The following is an 11430-nucleotide window of genomic DNA, read 5'->3' as shown; positions in this document are numbered from 1 at the left end:
ATATATTTTATTTATTTTTAGAAGTTAATAATATTAGTGCAGTAATTTCAAATATTATAATGATAAATTGAATGCTTTATAAAACTTAACAAGTGATTAATGGATTTATTTATAATATTCACTACGCCATAAACGACCTTCTACCACATTATTAAGTGATGTTGCCATAGAAAATGTTGCCCCGACACAACATTAATCTACCTATTACAACATATTTTAATTATATTAGCAAAGAAGTAAAAAATGTTGTCAAGTCTATTATAAATAAAAATATTTATTTTTTTATTAAAATTATGCTGACGTGTCACTGAGTTCTCTACAAGTGGGTCACATACTGCTTATGTGGCAGCTGTGAGAGAAACAATTAATTTTTTAGCTAATAAAAAATTATAAAAACTTATGAAAATAAAAAAGTAAATTAAATATATTTAATAAAAATCAAACAAGTGTTATAAAATTAATTAATATATTTTAATAATGTAAATAGTTGTATTCCGCCTACTAACTTTGGGGAAAATATTAAGCCCCTCCTCTCAAAACCCTACCTACCAGCTCCCCCAGTTCTCATTCACAATCCTAAAAACAGATATTACAATTCTATCTCTGTCTCTATCTATTTACTCAAAGCTATACAACACACACTTTCTCTATTCACAATAATCAGTTTTATTTCTACAGACTCTAGTGAATCAGATTTGATTTTCCCATGATTTGATTGTTATTTAAATTGGATTCAGTCAGAAGTCCAACAATATCAGAGATTAACTCAATTACTCTGCTCAGATGCTCTCCCAACTTCGCACTTCCAGGCGCTTTATCTCTCTCCCCCTCTGAGTCACCACTGTATGAGAGATTAGGATTTAGGTGATGTTATATTGGAGAACTCGGTTTCGGTTTTTTCTTGTTTCTATTACTATTTCTGTTGCTTTAAATGTTTTGTTGTATTTCGTTTTCTCGGGACACTGGTTTGTGTAATTTGCAGCTAACGAGATATTGGGGGTGGGGATGGAGTGTGTTAAGTTATGTGATGTTAAGTTAGAGAACTCGGTTTTTTAGGGTTTGTGTTACATTGTTACTGTTATGCTCCTTTAATGTTTTATTGTCTTTCAGGTTTTTTAGGACACTGGTTTTTATAATTTGGGGCTAAAGAAATATGACTGACTTATTGTTTCGCCCCTTGCTCGGTAGTTTAGGTGAAGCTTTATATGTCCTTTACGTATTTTTTGTTTATAACACCTCGAGATATTACATTTTATTGTTTGGGTAAGTAATATGATTGATTTGGGAGTGGGATCTTTTGGTGTTAGATTAAGTATATTTATAGTTTATGAATGTTGATCTCTTATTAATTTGTGTACACTTGTTTTAGTTTTTGCGGAATGTTTTATTAATTTGTTTATGAATGTTGACTCAGACACCTTTGTTCTTTTCCAATCTGTTCTGTTTTTCTATGCCAAAGTTTTGTCAGAGGTAATGCTAGATTTATTTTCGTCAGTACTACTCTATGTCTGTTATTAGTAATTCAATATTTTTATTGAATATCTTCATAGATACAGTAGGTCTTCTCATGCTCAAAAATAATAAAATCTAGGCTGTCAATTGAAGTTATAAAGTCATCTTTTCTAGTTGTTAAGCTTTAAATTCATTTTGCAGGGTAGTAGACTGGGCATAACAACTGTTATATCAACAGACTCAATTCGACATATGATGAGGAGTTTTGTTGATGAGAAGCAAAATCCCTTAATTTGGGCTTCCACCTGCCATGCTGGGGAATGTTTTGATTGTGTGGCTGTCGGAGAAGCTAATTTTGTATATAACAGATATAATAATACATCAGTTTATGCTTACCTTTCTTCTTAAACAGTCACGGTCACCAGTGAAATTTTGTAGAGTTTTTCCACAAGGTTATTGGAGGAATGCTAATATTGTATCGATTTTGCAGATAGGAAAGCTGATATCGAGCAAAACTGTGAGAAAAGAACTTAGAAAACATCAACGTGTAGCTGCAGAAAGAATGTGTGACATCTGTCAGCACAATGTGCTCCCTGGTAAAGATGTGGAAACTCTTATGAACATAAGACCGGTAGACTCGTCTGCAGTAGCAGGAATGTGAATGGGGTAAATTTCTGCCATGATATTTTTTAGCAGTATGACCATCTTTTTTCATCTTGTTTATTCTTTTCTGTTTTGTAATATGCTTCCACCTGCAGGCTTTTCATGTATTTCATACATCCTGCCTTGTGCACTTGATGCTTCTTACTGAGTTAGAAATTCATAATAATCAGAATGCTGCTGGTTCTGAAGTGAAACAGAGAGGTCGGAAAAAGGTACCAAAGGAAATATAAAATCACACACAGGCGAGTACCAAAGGAAACTTCAGAAATCTTCTTGTAAGTTATAAACCAGTTGAGCTAATTACTTAGACCACTGCTGTTATATGACAACTCCTTTCCTAGAGCAAGCACAATGCTAATGCTAATATGGATTTCAGTATTTATATATTTTGTCTACGAACGTGATTTTGCTGCTATACTCGAACTTGTAGTTCAGTGGTTATGCTAAAATGGCTACACTTATTGAGTTTATTTGTTAAAACTCATGTAACAAACATAACGTCCCTTTTACTTATTTGAAACTAATGTGGCAAGGATGGCTATAGCAATCTTTGGTTCTATATTTAGAACTAATTACTAATTATCCATTTAAGCAACATATACTAGTTTACGACTAAACTCTTTCTAACAGATATCTGATCACTATTTACAAGGTTTGCACCCCTGTAAAGGAAGGATGCGTGTATATATAATTATTTTAAATTTCAAGGTTCGCACCCCTATTAAGGAAAATTGCGTGTATATATAAATTATATTAATTTAAATATCCGTGATTGACATTTACCAAAAAAATTAAGTCAAAGTACTGGTAGTAAAGCATTTGTTTTGGCAGGGTGGTGATCCTCTGGACTTTAGACTAGGAAATGCTGCTTCACACAGTGTTCAGTCTACTTCCTTGACAGATCAACAACCCCAGCAATTTGTGATCAGGTATAGCACCTTGTTCTGTCACTATTAAGTCTCAAGTAATATAAGAAAATTATAGCATCTAGTTCTGTCACTATTAAGTCTCAAGTAATATAAGAAAATTAGTGATCACGTAGATCAGATCATTATACAAGGAAGAACATGATACAAAAGTATAAGTACCACTTTAGAATTATACTCAATCCACTTATCATTTGTAGATAGAGTGTTAATATATAGTTTTATGACATAATTATGACTAATTTGCAAGTGCTCAGTTATTTGGCTAGTATAAATTTTGGATACGTAGAATATATTATGCTTAAGTTGGCATTTTATCAGATTCGGTCTTCCAAAGTTTTCCTTCTGAATCACGAGGGGGGGATATTGTAATATAAGTAACAACAATACTATCAACGATAATAAGATCATTATAAGAATTTTGTGTTTTACAATAAATAGCTTTCCATGTGGATATATGATAGAACGTACTTTTGTTGCAGTGAAGCAAAAGGTAGTTTTGCATTGGCTGATTCACCTCCAGGAGATTCTGTTGAAAGTAGTGGTAGACCAGGAGTTCCTCTCGCATATGAACCTAATAGTGCTGATAATCTTATGCTTTTTGATGGGGAAAATAGTATTCCCACAGGTGATAGGAGTTTGTTTCGATCCAATAAGGAAACTTAATACTAGAGAAACCACTTTCCAACATTGTTTTTTTAGGCAGCATTATGTTTGTTATGAGGAAGCAAGGAGACAGTTTACTATGGTGTGAATCTTGAACCTTGTAACAATATATATTTATCTTGTTGCAGCGATGGAGGCTATTTTAATGCAATTATGAGCTTCCCGCCCAACTACCCAAATAGTCCTCCATCAGTGAGGTTTACATCTAAGATGTGGCATCCCAACGGTATCTCTGCAGTCTAGTACTATTTATATATAGAGGTTTATATATATGTTTATAAAGTCAGGGAAGAATCTGAAACTAATCCCATCATTGCATTTTATTCTAATAGAAAGTTTTGTATCTCAATTTTACATCCTCCTGGTGAGGATCCAAATGGTTATGAACTTGCAAGTGAGCGCTGGACACCTGTCCATACCGTACGATCTTAGCTTTCTTTTCTGTAACTTTTAGCCTCCACCTAACTTTTGCACTCATTGTTTATGATATATATTGTAACAGTAACTGAACAACTGATTGGGTTTCATTCATTTCAATCAATTTGGATTAGCTTCTTATACTTTAATCTCGCTGAATTTGTTGAAGTCGGACAAACCTCTAGACTTGTGTGTGTTTCACTATTTGTGTTTCTTAAATGATATTACATCAGAATATATAATTATTACATCAAAATAAATTAATACTAGAGAAACACTATATGGTAGTATATCTTTTTATTGATATGGGCCCTTAATTTAAATTAGTGGTCTAACTAATATCTTTGGTTGCAGGTGAAGAGGAAAAAGTTGCTCGAACAACAAATTGATATGGATGATGTAGATAAAACTATGGATTAAATAAGCGAGCAAACAGAAAACATGAAACAGATTCAAGAAGCACTAGCCACTCCCATTGGTGCAACAACTGATTTTGATGAGGTATGTTGTTCACCTATATCACTAATTTTATTTTTTGATTCATGTAGTCCCAGTTAGAATACATCATTTTCTACTTATCAATGTTCCTTTGATTCAGAAAGTATTCTTTTTTCTGAATGTCTTCTTTATGTTGCAGGATGAACTAGAAGCAGCACTTGAAGAAATAGAAAGCGCTGAGTTGGAGGAAGAAATTCTTCAGCCTGTAGCCTGTAGGTAAACCACCTCCTATTACTGGAGGTGGTTCTACCTAGTCAGAAGTGTTCTAGCAGCATTCTCGTTCTACTTTGTTTTTCTCAATTCTACAATGTTTAGATTTTGAATTGTAACTTTAACTTGTTTAAACTTCCGCTTTTATTTTAAGGTTGGTAGACAATTAGTGGTATAAGGATGGTAGTATGGTGATGGTGAAGGTAGTGGTAGTATGGGGAAACTGATGTTGTGGTTGGTGGACTGATATTGTGGTTGGTGGACTGATGTTTATGATTTGTGGATTGTGCTGGTTTTAAGACAATGGTCTTATTTATGGGCATGTTAATTTATAAACAGTTCCTACAATTTTTTTTTTGTAAAAGCGTTGCAATAGGTCTTTATAGTGTTGCTAATAATCACTAAAAAATGTTGCTAAAAATACTAAAAAGCATTGCAAAAAATACTAAAAAGCGTTGCAAAAAGGTTGCATCGATACCCCATATGTAGGCCCCATTGTGGGGTCCACAAATATTGTTCTGATAGCCCAAACCCTACTGTAACACTTTTTAAGACCTATTGCAACCCCATTGGTGTTGCAATAGCACGTTTCTGTAACGGATAACCAAGGATTGCAATAGGGTGTCGCCGGGGTTGCAAAAAACCATATTGCAACGCCTAAAATTGCAACCCCGAAAAAGAGTCGCCATAGCCTTTTTTTGGCCTTTAGCAACGCTTTTTTGGCCTTTAGTTACAGTTTCTTGGGGTTGCAGAATCCAATCTATGGCGTAGTGCTTTAAGAGATGTACTAATTATTCAAAGGTGCCCAATTAAGCATGATAAGCAAATGACCAACACGGTTCGTTCCTATTGCTTGTTCTAATACATCTACTAATGATGATACCAACAGATTCTTTATGAATATCCAATTTCATTTCTTTCTAGTTCCTAAACAAAAAATATAATGATATTAACAAACTCAAAGAACTTAAAATAAAATCAAAAACTAAAATGGAAGAAGCTAGGGGGGACAATGCCAAAACCAATTACCACTAAACATCTTTGAATACAAGTGCAAAATAATTAAACAACCAGTTCACTATAATCAACTGTAAACCATCTAAAATGAAAATAATCAACCAAATCCCCAATTCGACATCTCTAACCAACCAATTGACATTTACAAAAATCATATCTAGGTATACTTAACATTTACCCTAATTTAGCATATACAACTTCTAAAAAAACACAAATAACACAAAGTCCAAAAAACAAATCGAAACCCTAATTTCAAAATCAAAATCGAAGAGAGAATAGAAACCCTAAATTCATAAAATAGAAGAGGGAATTACCTTTAACTCGACACCCTTCAAACCGAAACCCTAATTTCAAAATCAATATCGAAACCCCAGTTCGAAACCCTAAGAAGAGAACCCTGAAAAGAGAACCCAAAATCAATGTGAGTGAAGAGAAGAGCCTAAGAGAGAAGAGCGAAGATTAAAATGAGCGAAGATTAACATGTGTGTGGGTATTTACAGAGAGAAGAGCTAAGAGAGAGGTGCTTAGTAGAGAGGAGAGATTAATTTAGGTAAGTATGCTCACTAGAGGGAATTTCACTAAGTGAAATTTGGTAGATTGGATTGGGCGGTAATTTTGCCGCTCATCCAATTTTATATTACTAAATATATATTAATAAATATATATTAATATTTTAACTTATTAATTATTCACTTGAAAACATAAAATAATAATTAACTATTTTATCTTCGTTTTGATAAATTATGAAATTTAGTAGAATATTAATTATATTTATAAAATCAATACTGTTTTGCCTGATATAACCGTTTTGACCCTATTTCGGCTGATCCAAATCGATTTTTTCCAACCCGATATATATTTGGGTTGGAAAAAAGTCAACCCAATTAAATCACCACTGTTTTCGTTTACCGAGTTCAATGTTTAAACAATGTTTAAAAACTACAAATTGGTTTGGGTTATAAATTTGAACGATTCGATTTGGGTTAAAATTTTGAAAATCCGAATTAATTAGTTTGGGTTGCTAAAATGGGTCTCACCTGTACGGATACACAATATATATATTGGACCCACATCATAAATTCAATATCAACGTTAATCGTTATAAAATTTAAATTTTAGGTTTTAGGGTTTGGGGTTTGGAATATTATAAAATCTACAAAAATAAATCTTAAAAAATGTGTTTTAAAAATTAACATCCATACAGATTCATCTTCAAAAATTAATTTTAAAAAAATGCAACCTTCCTTTGTAACACTAACTAACTAGTATCCATATTTATTAATAAAAATACCTTGAATATTACAAAATTCTACCAATTATATATAAATAAAAATAATCACATTACTAGAATCACTGACTTTTAAAATATGTAATGATGCATTGTCAAAAAAAAATTTAAAAAAAATTAAATAGTTAAAAGCCTCATTTTTATTTAAATCAAAATTTTAAATGCAACATCACTTTACGTTTTAATCATGCAAAACACAACACAAGTACTGCTTTGGTATAGTGGTTGGCTCCTTACTTTGTTAGAGTGGAGATGCTGAGTTCAATTCTCATTGACTTCATAATTTTTAAAGTGACAAACAAAGAGTCTGAGGTGGCAGAAGTAACCAATAATATGATGTCACATGTACTATAGTTAATTGTTTAAAATTAAAATCTATTTTTCTAATAAAATTGGATTTTTTATTACTTTTTAAGAATAAATAATTTTTTTAGGAAAATCCTATAAACAGTTTCCATAAAATGGGTTTGGATGTTTTTGGATTGAAACTAAGTCAACATCGGGTTAGGAAATCGGGTTAATGGGTCGTCAACAACACAACGAACTCACTGGAAAATTACAGAATCCGGCGAGTCTCATCTTCCTACCTTCGCACAACCACGAATCATGGTATTATACGTATATCAGTCCCTCTATCAATCATCTTCAATCCCTCTGTCAAGCATCTCACTAAACAACCCTCCACCACTCTTTCCCCCTTCCCCCTACACAAAAATCTCCGAAGCACAATACCCACTCTTATCAAAGCAGAATAAGCATAAATTAAAGCAATCTCGAAAACTTTTTCAGCTATTTTACCAAATTCATTTCAACCACAACAACAAAAGCTGGCAATTCAAAACTTAAAAACAACCATAAAAGCCGGCCTCTAAACTCGGCAACACTCAATTTTTAACCAAATTCAGAAAATAAATAAAAAATTGAGAAAATCGAAGCTTTTACATACACTCATTTATAAACACATAAAAACACATAAACCCAAAACTTAAAAACAAGTTCTATACCCGGAGAAGAATATGTTTGTATTCATAATATGTTTGCAAATATACAAGGTGATTATGGGCCGGATTTGCAGCGGGGCCGGATTTTTAAGCCCAACACAATATGCAAGTGCAACAACACAATAAACCCAATAATTTTTAAGCCCAATATTTAACAACAGTTATTTAAGCCTAAAGTTGAACTAGAGCCATGGGCTGTACTGATTAATATTACATGAGGTGGTGAAATGGTGAGTTTAGAAAGTGGCAATGGATTGGTATATGTGAGGATTGATTGTTGGTTGTTTGATTGATTGTTGGTGTCGGCTTGAGTTCGACTGGTAGTCAATAATATAAAGGAGATGGTGCCCAAATTTTCAGAAAATACCCTACTTCTAAAGATAGAAAGTATACTTCCGTATGTTATTTATTTTCATGTAGATACTCCAAACAATTGTGATCTCGGTTCTTGAAAGAAGTTGTTACAGTCAATTCGACTATATATGTAATTGGTCTTTGATTTCATTTAGCTAGTCATCATTTGGTGCAATTGATCAATTAAGTAAGTTAATTGGGTAATTTTACCAATTAATGGTCAGTTAGATGGAAAATGATTCCAATTAGATTAAGTCAAATTTTGATATGGTTTTCAAATCCAAAATTAAAGCAATGAGGAATTGGGAAAAAGTAAGGACAACAGTAGAATTCGGGAATTACTGCACGTGCGTGAGGCTTTACTTGGATGAATATGCCCTTTATAAGGGACAAGAGAAATAAAAAGTTATTTGTATGGACAAGTAAGGAGAATGTTTTCAGAACTAAAGATTGAAGATAGAGCAAAGAAAAAAAAGAAAGGAAAGGAAAAAGGGAGGTGGAATGAAGAAGAGATTAGTACCTACACCAATATGGATTTTATTAGTCAATCAAAGAGATTTTATCATGTGCAATAAAGTTTTGGTAAAGGACGTCTTGTTTCCAAATTAGTTTGATAATCATACAATAAATGATTTATCAAGTAATTCTGGTTTGGATAAAATGTGAGATACAATTTTAGTTCAGTTTATGATTGATTGATGTTGATACTTAAGTTGTTGTTAAATATCGAAAGTGGTATTAATATAGATAATTGATGTTTACTTCAAAATGGGATGTGGTGAGCATCAAAGTTCATATTGATATCTAATTTGATATGACATCAAAATGAGTATTAAGTTCAAGAGTTCAGTTTGAATGAGCTATGAAAATAAAGAACGGAAATAGGAGAGGAAGTGGAATCAAAGGGTGATAAAGAAACTTTATAAGATGCCAGGATATAGGTAAGATATGGGTAATATGAAAGACAAGAGTAAGGTGAGAAACTTACGAAACATTTGCAAATTGAGATAGGGAATGCATCCCAGGAGTACGATCAAGTACAAAAGGCTAAAGGGAAATATCTAGTGACCAGACGTGAAGAGAAAATGGGGGAAAACATAAATAAATGTTATACCTACCCAAGAATTAAGGCGGGGCATGAAAGGCTAGATGGATACTTTTCGCCAGGAGACGTCGTAGTGAAATCACCTGAAAACTAAAGCTGAGGAAAGCGTTAATTGCATCATTATCGATAGGTTATCTAAACCTAATCATTCTCTTTATTTAATAAACAGTTCGTCCAATAAGTGGGTTAGTTGCTGCTTAAAGAAATGGTGGTACATCATCAGATCATTTATTGTAAATGATCAATATTGTTTGATTTAAGATTTGACAGGAGTATTCAGAATTCGATGAATTATGTCAAACCAGAATAGTATATACCAATCCTAGATGAACGGGCATTAAGTAAGGCAGAACTAAAAGATAGGAATTTGGCTCAACGTCGCTAACTCAAGTGATTCAATTTATTTCAAGAATATGATATAAGGCATAGATGTGAAAGAGGACTTTCTGATAATATGGCATAAAGAAAGAATAAGTGTTATATGTGACTAAACATCAGGAAGAGCATTGCATCCAGTTTCGTATGAGAACTTCCTAAAACCAAAGTAAATAATAATATAGGTTAGATTATATTGGTGATGCCTCAAGATTAGTAAATTGTTTTATAAGTAATAAGAGATGTTCGCTCGGCAAATATACTCAACTATGATTCAAGGAAATTAAGATATGGTGATAAGTTTATGCGGCAATCATATCTAGTCAAGCTTTCTCATTGATTCTTAATTCAAAAGTAATTTCAATAACGTTAGAAATTGAACGCTATGATTTCAGTATATCATTCGCAAATAGACATGAAGGTTAAGAGAACGATTAAAGAGCCTTGAAGGCGATTGGAAGCGATTACAAACTAGGTTAATTGAACAAAGAAACATGTGGGAATGAAGTTCAACAACCAGTTCTATTGGAAGCGTTCATCAACACGAATACTAGAAATAGAAAGAAAAGAGAATTAATATGCATTATACCGGTCTTTTAGAAACAATGAATAGGTAAGTTAAATGTAAGTGGGTTGGCTTCATCGCCAGAGGTATAAATGGTTCACAGAGTATTATGTGTGTATAATCAGGAAAAATAATTAAGCTCCATCATATATATATAATGGGGACTTAAGTTGAATTATGTGAGCGACTAAAAGAGTATGTTATCAGCAAGAGGTTGTTAAGTAATAAATGATGCTACGAGTAAAAGTTTATGAAAAGTTGTAAGTTTATGGAATTAACCTTGGAAAATAGAAGTGAGATACTTGAGTGTATCATTATCTGATCCTTAGTATGATTCTGAGGACAAAATCATTTTAAGGAGGGAAGGATGTAATATCCGGGATATTGCGTATAATTATTTTTATCAATAAATAATTTTTATGTGATTATTATGTGATTTTTGGTGAATTATCTAATGATTGATGTGGATATGTGGATACTTATATGTGGTAAAGTATAAGTATGTCAATTTTATGATGACCAGAATAAAATATAAATAATTACAGTATTTTTCTGGTAAATTTTGGACTATTATATGATTTTATATTGATTTATGATTTTATTAATTATTTTCTGAATAATTACAAAATTATTTTATAAAGCCGGGAATTGTCCAACTTCAACCGTTTTTACGTTTTTACAACCCGAAACTCTTCCGAAAACTCCTTCCTAACCTAATTTGGTAATTCCAGACATTTTCCGTGTTTTGACTTTTTCAATCCAGATTACGGTTTGACCCGTGCGCGGCCCGGCGCAAGATTTTCAATAAGATAATCATTTCGGTGAATCATCAAAACCTGTATTCTCAAAAGATGGGATATTAATACAATATTTTCGTATCAAGTGTTTTATAA

The 11430-nt window shown here is 32.5% G+C and overlaps 1 long non-coding RNA gene across 1 annotated transcript; it reads left to right on the top strand.

Moving 5' to 3' along the window:
- Positions 1-540: 540 nt before the first annotated feature.
- On the top strand, positions 541-4822 carry LOC141661510 (uncharacterized). The gene is made up of 9 exons (XR_012549984.1): positions 541-864; positions 1654-1809; positions 1943-2118; positions 2211-2390; positions 2947-3044; positions 3524-3669; positions 3836-4127; positions 4479-4625; positions 4762-4822. It is a non-coding gene; the product is annotated as an uncharacterized LOC141661510 (long non-coding RNA).
- The last annotated feature ends 6608 nt before the right edge of the window (positions 4823-11430 follow it).

Source organism: Apium graveolens, chromosome 5 (assembly GCF_009905375.1).
Source record: "Apium graveolens cultivar Ventura chromosome 5, ASM990537v1, whole genome shotgun sequence".
Taxonomy (NCBI): domain Eukaryota; kingdom Viridiplantae; phylum Streptophyta; class Magnoliopsida; order Apiales; family Apiaceae; genus Apium; species Apium graveolens.
Note: the sequence above shows the minus strand (reverse complement) of the source record. Positions and strands in the feature narration are given on the sequence as shown.